The sequence below is a fragment of the Oncorhynchus mykiss genome, chromosome 5, assembly GCF_013265735.2.
Source record: "Oncorhynchus mykiss isolate Arlee chromosome 5, USDA_OmykA_1.1, whole genome shotgun sequence".
In the NCBI taxonomy this organism is placed as follows: domain Eukaryota; kingdom Metazoa; phylum Chordata; class Actinopteri; order Salmoniformes; family Salmonidae; genus Oncorhynchus; species Oncorhynchus mykiss.
The window spans coordinates 76,647,361-76,657,552 of NC_048569.1; the positions used below are offsets into that span (position 1 = coordinate 76,647,361).

General features: G+C 42.2%; 1 long non-coding RNA gene across 2 annotated transcripts; it reads left to right on the forward strand.

Annotated features, from left to right (window-relative positions):
• Positions 1 to 259: 259 nt before the first annotated feature.
• On the forward strand, positions 260 to 9,538 carry LOC110524594. 2 transcript variants are annotated; one of them, XR_002473614.2, is made up of 4 exons: positions 260 to 3,119; positions 4,702 to 4,861; positions 5,031 to 6,573; positions 6,627 to 9,538. It is a non-coding gene; the product is annotated as an uncharacterized LOC110524594 (long non-coding RNA). The 2 variants fall into 2 exon arrangements; XR_005051862.1 differs by lacking the exons at positions 5,031 to 6,573; positions 6,627 to 9,538 and adding an exon at positions 4,964 to 4,980 and having other exon boundaries at positions 325 to 3,119.
• The last annotated feature ends 654 nt before the right edge of the window (positions 9,539 to 10,192 follow it).

Consider the following 10,192-nt stretch of genomic DNA (forward strand, 5'->3'; position numbering starts at 1 on the left):
TACAAATGCACACAAACATCCACAACATCACCCCTGTCCAGACTCACCTGCTAACACCTCATCTCCAGCGCCCGCATCCCTTTCCGTCTCAAACTGCACCATTTTATTTCTCTATGTCGCCCACACACTTTCAACATTCGGACAATAAAGCACTTGGCCTTTCCATTGTGTTAATGATGGAGGATTGGTTGATTTACAGGTTTTAAGTATAATTTTTTTCAAAATGATTGACTAGAAAAGTAGCATCCAACCCACCTGTTATCTCATTGCACCCTCATATGCCATGTGCCAGTATCAGTTATTTTTAAGTCTTGGTTCCAATTGTTTATATTTTTTTTATATTTTTCTTCTAAGAGACTGTGTTGCTACTCTTGGACAGTATATGCTGTAGCGTTGTGTGGATACCATGTGGTGTGGTATTGCATGTTGGTGGACTCTGCTGGAACTTTGAAGAGTGCTCCTGAGTACTCTGCCTATGCGGACCTGTGCTGGGGAGAGTCAGTCCATTCGATTGTGCTTAGCCAGGGCTTGAATGAGTCAGTTTAATACCAGAGGCTGATGTAAAGCTTCTAATTTTATTGCTTGGTATGCCATTAGTGCTTTGTATGCCATTTCTAGGGTGCACTCCCTTCATTATGCTGATTGGCTGTATGTGCTGTTTTGTCTTTAATGTTCATCACTTTGGGATACTTGGTCATGTAATCAACAGGTATGACTAACCCCTGATCTTGAAGATGTCTACAGCCACTTTCAGCCAAGGGAACTCTGGAATATCATGTGAGAGTGGCGGCTCTTTCTGATTCTTGGGCTGATACTGTTGGCATGTGGTGCACATTTCAACCATTTGTTCGATGTCTCTTGTCATTCCAGGCCAATACAGGTGATTCCTGGCATGAGCTTTTGTGCGCTGCATTCCTCGATGAGCACCGTTAAGCTTCTGTAGCATGACTGTTCTCCTTGTTTTGGGAATGATGATTCTGTCTCCTGCAAGCAGAACTCTGTTTTGTTCTGCTGCTGTGTCTCTGATTGACCAGTACTGATACAGTCTTGGGTTGAGCTGATTTCTCTGTTGTGGCCAACCTTTCCCGTGAACCTTGTAGCAGTTGTAATGTCATCTTTCTGTATTGCCTCGTTGAGATGTTTCAGCATGTCTTCATCAAGGGCGTCTGTTGCCTCCAGAGTGTAGATGATTTTCTCGTCTGTGACTTCATCAGTCTCTGTGTGTTGACTCTCCACGACCGCTCGTGGCAGCGTATCGGCGAGCAGCATGTTTTTCCTAGGTGTGTAGGATACGTTCAGGTCCTACCTCTGCAGCTGGAGGAGCTTCCTCTGGAGTCTGGATGGTGCTATTCCCAGTGGCTTCTTGAGTATGGACTATAGCGCCTTGTGATTGGACTGTACGTTCACTTTCATCCCATACACATACTGGTGGAACCTTTTGGTAGAAAACATAATGGTTAATAGCTCCTATTCTACTTGTGCATTGACGCGTAGGCGATCGGTCGTCCCTCTTGTAGTAGACAGTAGACACGCCCCTACTCAGTCTTTGGATACGTTGGCCTGTATGACGAGTTGTTTCTGTGGATCAAAGAATTTCAGTGTTGGAGCAGGGATCAGAGCTGTTTTGAGCTTCTTCAGCACTTCCTGGAGCTCGTGCTGCCATTGCCAGGCCATGTCTTTGCGTAGCAGCTATCGTAGTGATGCTGTGAGTGATGCTTCATCAGGGATGTACTGTCAAATACTTTGTCATGCCCAGCAGTCATTGTAGTGCTGCTTTGTTAGCAGCTGGCTGCATTTCAGCTATTGCTCGCACCTTCCCTTCATCTGCTTTCACGCCATCTAGTGTAATTACGTGGCCCATGAACTTGACAGTGCTCACCTTGTACTTTATCTTCTCCTTGTTGAATGTCACGTTGACCTGCTCATCTCTTTCCATCACATGTTGTATCTTGTTATGTTCTTGCTCTGTGGCTACAGCGATGATCATGTCATCTGCAATGGTGTGAACAGCTTCGATGTCTCTGAATATGTCACAGTTGTGTTGCTGGAACACTTATTGGATGATTTGATCCTGCAGAGTAGGCATTTGACCCTGTATGGTCCCCATGGAGTGTTACATGTACACAGCAGTGAGGACTCTTTGATTAGCTTCACCTGCCAGTAGTCGTCCTTTTCAACCAAGATGATGAATATATTTCCAATCAGATTACTCAGCATGTCCTCTGTAGTTGGGATGGAGTAGTGTTTCCGGAGAACAGCTTTGTTCAGGTCGTGGGGATCCAAGCAAACTCGTAGTTTCCCAATCTTCTCTGTGACTGCATACCCTGCAGTGGGCTCTGTCACATGGTCTATCCTATGACATCAGCCTCCAGTGGCTGATTCAGTGATCTTTTTAGTCTGTCCATGACTGCCCATTGAATATTTCTGCAGCCATGTATGACAGGTGGGACGTCTGGGTTTACATGGATGTGATGTTCTCCAGGATTAGTTTGTCAGTTCAGTCATTTGCCTTGATGAGCCCTACCCAGCTAGCTAGTTCATGCTTGTGGCTAGAAACTTCAGTGAGAATTTGAAACTTGTCTGCCGAAGTCGGGACTTATCGGACTACAAAATTAACAGATGTGCTTTAGCTGCCTGTCACCCTGGCCTGATATTAGCTACAGTATCTAGTTACTTCCCTCTTAAGTTACTGCAGGACAGCAGTGCTCAGCAGGTGGGAATCAGGAGCGAAGGACACACTGTGCCCCGTGTTGTTGTGTTGCCGGCTTGCAGGGCAAACGCTCCCCTTTGAGCAGCAGTACTGTGACATCCAGATTCTAGATGGTGATCCAATACTGCAAGTTATTTCTCCCTCGCCCATCGAAATAAAGACTTTCTTTTACAAGTTTTAAATCGCACCATGCTATTGTTGCTGGCTAGCTAAGAAGGGTTCATCAGGACAATTTACTGAACCAAATCCATTCGACATAAGTCATCAATTTGGGCACCAGGCATGTCCATATAGCCTCTCCCCTTTAGCTTGGCAGCTGTTTTTATGTTAACTCCGTTGTTTGTGCTCGACAAAATTCTGAAACCGGACCATGTTGTGGATTCGTATGACTGGAGGACTCATTGACTAGGTAGGTATATAGATGACTAGTGAAGCTTGACTTTAAATACAAAATAATAATAATCTAATGACTTTTATCCAAAGTGACTTAGTCATGCTTGCATACATTTTACTTATGGGTGGTGCCAGGAATCAAACCCACTACACTGGCATTGCAAGGCTCTACCAACAGCTACAGAGGACCAAATTAAGTTACTTAGTTGACCTCAGATTACATGTTCATTCATCGATAGCTTCAAGACCAGAACCACTTTACAACTGTATGATAACCCTGTATTACTACGCGCTTGTCACTGATAGTATAAGTGTGCGGTACTATATACTACAACAACCAGCATCAGCTAAAATATTTAGATTAATCATGAAAATAAATTCACGTTCATAGAGCTCTGGTTGCTATTACGTGAACATTTCACAATCAGCCATGTGTTAGCTATAACCTGTGAATGCACGTGAGCCAATATGAATGCAAAGCTTACGCCTATTCAACATGAATAATTGTTTTGTACAGTATGTCATGCATGGTCATTTCATGTGTATGTGAAAACAAAACTCATAATCAAAGTAGATGAAGGAAGGTTTTGTAGGGCCAACATTTATGATATAGCCATTAGCCACTGATTGTAATAGATTATGACTAGACTAGATAATGACTTTACAAACATTTGTAAATAAAAATGTATTGCATTCAACATATCTTTATAACTCTTATTTGGATGTCAGACTTGCATCCAGAGCCTTTTCTGTGAATTTGAGAATGGTAACATTTCTCTAATATACACTTTTTGTAAACTCAATTTTCTATGGCTGGTCACTCACTTTTTGTACCATTAAAAAGAGTTGATCCTCGGTTTTTAAATGTGGACCCTTTATCACTCTTTCCTTAATTGTAGAATCTCCAATGTATTTTTTTTTATGGATTATTGGAGTTATTGATGTAATTGTCAATCCATGTTATGTTGTCAACATTGCTATTGAACTCAATGCATTCTGAAAATGGCTAAAACACCTTATAAACACTCCAAACCAACTTATTGTGTCTGAACCCAAGGTGTCAGACGTTGACACTACGAGCCTTCTTTGCCCCAGAAACGGCAACTTCATCGTGGAATACTAGTGCCATGAAATGTGCATTCTATCTGACACAAATTGGATCATGACAATGAACGTGAGCTAATATACTTTGACTAATCATTTAAAATATTTTGCATTCAAAGAGGTCTGGTTGACATTACGTGAAGACAACACAATCAGCCATGTTGTAACTTGTGAATAGCTTTGTTCGGCCTATTCAACATAGGCTAGGCTATTTCATGTGGATGTGAAAATAAAAATAGACTACTGACTGTTTTTAAAAAACATTTAATTCAATTAATTTCAAGGCAAATGTGGACAGCACACCTTTTAGACACCTACTCATAAACAGAAATGCATAAAAGGATGACAGCCAGGTCATCAAACCCGGGGACTTTGGGAAATGAGGAGCTGTGTTATTACTTTGACGGCCTTTACAGGAAGATCTTGCGTTTTAAAGTTTTTTGTAAGGCAGACTGACAGTTTTATTTTGACATTCCTCTTGTTTCCCACCTCAGCTGGCTACAACAACCTGGAGGTGGCAGAGTATCTCCAGAAGCAAAGGGCTAACATTAACGCACAGGACAAGGGAGGCCTCATCCGTTTGCATAATGCTGCCTAATACAGGGTCCGTCAACTCAAAGATTACATCAGGCTTTTGAAGACGTTTTACATGCTGTACGGTTTGTAATATGGTTTTATAACAGACAATGCATACAGAATTGACACTGATCTGTTTCTGTCTGACCTGTCTTTGTGATTGTCTCCATCCCCCTCCAGGTGTCGCCCATCTTCCCTATTATACCCTGTGTATTTATACACATGTTTTCTGTTAATCTGTTGCCAGTTTGTCAAGTCAACCAGCAGTTTTGCCTCAGCTCCTGCTTTTCCCAGTTTCTCCGACCCTTGCCTGTCCTGACTCGGAGCCCGCCTGCCTGACCACTCTGCCTGCCGACCTGCACCATTGCCCCACCTCTGGATTATTGACCTCTGCCTACCCTGAGCCTGCCTGCCGTCCGGTACCCACCTCTGGTTTACTGAGCCCTGCCTGTCTAGTGCCTGCCCCTGTTGGATTATTAAACCATTGTTAATTCGTCATTGTCTGCATCTGCGTCTTACCTTCATACCTGATACAGAATACCTACAGTGTGACCTTGTGGCCTAGGATATTTAACAGCTTAGGTGTCATCAGGCTTTAGAAGACATTGTGTGATTGTTGTGTTTACAAAACCGTACAGCACATACAATGGAAAAACACCCACAATGTGACCTTGTGGAAAGCCTAGCTATGTAACCGCTTGGATGTCATACATTTTGGGCAAGTCATTAGGTTAAATCATATCCTCTCCCCCTCCTTTCCTCGCTGTCACTTGAGGGAAAAATTGTATTCACCTTATTTGTTGGATATGTAACAATTATTTACTTAACAGTAAGATATTTCTGTCCTGCTAATGTTGTGTTGTATGGTCTTCCCTCCACTCTAGCACCCTGCAGCTAGTCTGGGTGTTGAGGACATGGGTTCTACTAGAGATGGCTTGAAGCTGACAATTGATCTTTGTGATTAAAAACCTAAAAGCCGGCATTCTATAGACAAGATGTGGTGCGTGACTCGAGAGAGCCTGGAAGAGTTGAGAACAATGCCTCATCTTCCTGGCATCTATTAAACTAAGTAAAATACCATCCTGTGTAGATAACCAAGGTGGCTTATGGGAAGGTTAAATGACTAAGCAATCTTGGTATCAGCTATATAAAAACTGTGCTACGTCTGTAAAGGCTAGACTCTGTCAAGACTGGTGGGCTGACGGTCTCATCATTGCAATAATTAATCGATATTAAATAAAGATGATTGAAGAAATGGCCAAGTCTCTCCTGTCCTCTCTTCTACAGCACGTGGACATTGCGGCCCTCCTGATCAAGTTCAACAACTGGGCCTTCACCCCTCTCCACGAGGTGGCTCAGAAGGGCTGTAATCTGCTGTGTGCTCTACTGCTGGCCCACAGAACTGACCCTATCATGAAGAAGCAGGAGAGACAGACCACCTGATCTGGCCACGATACCCATCCTTTCTCTGCTAGTGCTAACAGTAGATAACATGATTGTTACGTACACCTCTTCCTAGAGGGAACGCAACACCCTGCTACAACTCAACTCCCCGTGGAGTGAAAGGGGTATGGGACTGTAGGTTTGAGTAGGAATGACAAAGGCTGAGAATGGTACCGTTTACAAGGAATTTATTCTGTCACATGGTAATTTTTGGGAAAAGGGGCTGGATGGAACCAAAGCGAAGAAAGTAAATATCAAATCCCCCTCTCCTACCTTACCTGCCTACCCACTACTTAACTTAGCACCACCTGGTGCGCTAACCAAAATACAAGGGGTGGTCCGCCCAGGTCTTACCTAGTGGGCAAAGACAGTGAATACTACGGGTTATGTATGCCACCAGGTCTTACCTAGTGGGCAAAGACAGTGAATACTACGGGTTATGTATGCCAGCAGGCCTCTTTCCTAAGCACTCCCTAGGTGCCTTCCCCTTCCCCTTCCCCCCTGGGAACAAATGAAACAGAATAATGCAAACTACTTCACAACAAAAACTGAGAAAAAACTCAAGACATTAAAGAAACCCTCTCTCTCTCTGAGCAACAAACTAACACATAACAATCAGCTCTCTCAGCAACAACTAACATAGTACATACTAAATCTCTTTCTGAGAAACAACCAACATATGATATAACCCTCAGCTCTCTTCTGAGCAGCAGAACACTGGCTTATATAGCTGGAGAAGGAGTCTAATGGTATACACCTGTATCCTGACGAGGGGGCGGGGTCAGCTCTCCAATCATCATTGGGGCCGACCAATCAGCTGCTTTTGGGAATTTCATGAAGCCATCCTGCAACACACACATACAAAACCACAACACAGAAACTGGGGAACGTAACAAAGATGTTAAATGAAAAGTGTTACTATCAGTATCATATGTTGATTTTCAACATAAACAAGAGCTGTCATTAGTTTTTTGTTCAAAATGGTAGATATAGTGAATGTATGCATGTGTTATATTTTTCTAGTTACACAACTGTCTGACAAGGACGTAGTCTGTTCATAATAATTCCCATCAAATATATTTTGACACACATGGCTGGGGAAACCCCTTATCACCCAGTAACTCTCCCTCTTACCGCATCCTCCTCCTTCCTCAGGCTGATGATATCCGTACCCTGTTGATGTACACAATGCCCTCAGACGCAGAGAAGAGAGATCACCAGTTCATCAAACTCTCCATTCTCGGGACAACATACATTGCTCGATCAGTACATACATTGCTCGATTGGTACTTGATTGGCCCATTTGCCACCTAGCCAAACAGACTGATATTTTAATGCAGAAATCCATGACCTATTGTATTTGAACATTTTGTGTGTATTTCTTAGAAGCTCGCAAGCTAGTGGCGGGCTGTTCTGAGGTTCAAGCAGTTTAATTGTTTTTAATATCTGCTTATAATCAGTTATCAGTTAATACGCATGAAAAGATTAGCTGTGGAATTTTCCACTCCATTAGGATATTATTGTCTTGTAACTCATGTAAAGTGGAGTGCCTCCTCCACCAGGCCTTTAGGGTTGCAATGTTAAATGTAAAACTCTCTTCTCTTATAAGCTGAGGTGAACCAATGGACAGTAGACCAGCAGCAGTCAGTATGTAACCTGACGCAACTGGAGGTCATGATGGTATTTGTTTAGAACAATAAAGAATACAAGTAGTTGGCCACTACAATGCAGAAAACTATATATTTACAGTGGCTCCAGTTCCAAACACAGTAGTTAAGTGCTACTGGAGGTCTTTATGGTGTTGAAGAACTCTTGGAAGTGATCCAGGCTGAGCTTGTGGGTGAGCTTGTTGTTCAGTAGGTGGGGGAGTTGGGCTGTACCAGGCTGTGGTTTGAGCTTGACGAGGCCCTCCCAGCAAGGACACGTAGTCTTATGCCTCAAACAGGAAGGAGTAGAGTACACAGTATTCATCATGGAAATGACTTGGGTGCCATATATACGGAACTGTGTGGAGTCTTGTGCAACTGTGTTGACTGCACAGAGCTACAGAAGAAAACAAGGGAGGAGAACTATTAATTGCCTTATCGCTTTACAACTTAGGCCCATAACCTATAGTTAATTAAATTGGTTTTGAGTACCACCTTGGCTCATATATCCAGCAGGGCCCTTTCTGAAATGAGATGGGATAAAACTATTAGTTGTTTTAGCGGTGTAATGGCTCAAACTGTATTGTCCCCAGATGTTCATTTTGTTACATGTAGGGCTAAAATAATACAGAATAATTGAGTTGTTTATTGCACCGCTCTCTGCTTGACACACTGCAAAGTGGGTCAACTATTGTATTCATCTCCTTTGATTTGATATATGAAAATGTCTCCATGTTTTTATTTGTTTAGTTTTGTCAGGTGTACCTCAGTTGGTTGAACATGTTGCTAGCAATGCCAGAGTTGTGGGTTTGAGTCCGGCCTGGACAGTATAACAGATTTAGCTGGGCTTCTCCTCAATTACTCTGCAGCGCCGGTCGAGGGCTTCCAGGTGTAAGATTAACAAAACACGGCTATTGTGAACAATGTGCTGGCCATATTTGTTCGAGCTTTGGGTGGGCACTGGATTAGGCATCCTCACATAAAACAAAAGACGATAGCCCTGGCCTATTCCTGCGTGACAGAGTTCATCACACCCCGTTGGGAAAGAGTTTTTTAGATGCCATACACTATTGTCTTTAACAGTTGTTATAGAGGCAGCACATAATAGGCCAGGGCTTTATGTAAGGAATGAATATGATTGAACCCATTCTTACTCTGATGCAGCACTTATTGCATGTTTTGAATAGCAGGACAGAAATCAAGTACCTCATGCTGTACTCATGTTGAAAAGACAGGTCAAAGAGATCTCCTGGCAGGGGTTAGAAAGGATGGCCCCCCTACAGGTACAGCAAACGCTATGTTGGTTTGACTTCCCTGCAGTGAACAATGCTGCCCCCCAGTCCAGGTAATGCCAATGGCTTGTATGTGACAGTTATTTCAGTGGCTCTGACAATACATTATATTGAGCATCTTATAGAATCCTTGAGTTGGTATTATACTACTATTATATTATACTACTTATATGAATATTTTTTATCAAATGCTGTCTATCCCTTAGAATCTACTAACATGTTATACAAGGCAACTTTACTGATTAATTGATTGATTAATTGGGACAAGGCTCAAATTTAAAAAGACATGTCATATACTGCATAACTTTTATCTGCTTTAGATTGGCATATGTTGACTTTGGAGGAAGGTGGTTGGATGGATTCAGATGCTAAACTTCTCCAATACAGTATTCAAATAAGTCAAATAAATCTGATTTGTGTTTAAATTCATTAATTCATTTGTTTTGGGTTATAGAATATATAAATCATGAATTACCTTGATCCATGCCAGCATGCAATAACTTTACATTTTGAAACGAGAGTCATGCAATTGCATAGGACAGACTACATCATACATCTGCATCATAACTGCACACACATGCAAGTAATTACCTTCCCTGGTGTAAATCAATACTGATAAGTTGTTTCACTCGTGCATAAATTAGGCTTGCGCCTCATGCACTAGGAGTAGCCTGTGACCGTATTTCCCATAATTATTTCGGCACCTAGTAAATTTCAGGTCTGTAGAGCGCTAACTTGAACATTATGAAAATTCTGTGCAACTTCCAGTGCGTGATTACTGTGAACACTGAGGCTGTATCAACCGTTTCTTACATTGGTCAAGTAGGCTACTGTGGCTATTTGATCACAATGTAAGCCTTCCAGAATGACCAACCATCAAAAACAATAGATAAAATACACGCATTAAACTTTTTAACACGGAAAAAGCTGTTATATCATTCAGTCTACAATAGCAGCCAGTGTGTGGTGTTCAATGACATTCCATGACTTTTGAAAAACAAATAGCATGCAGGGCTTGACATTAACCT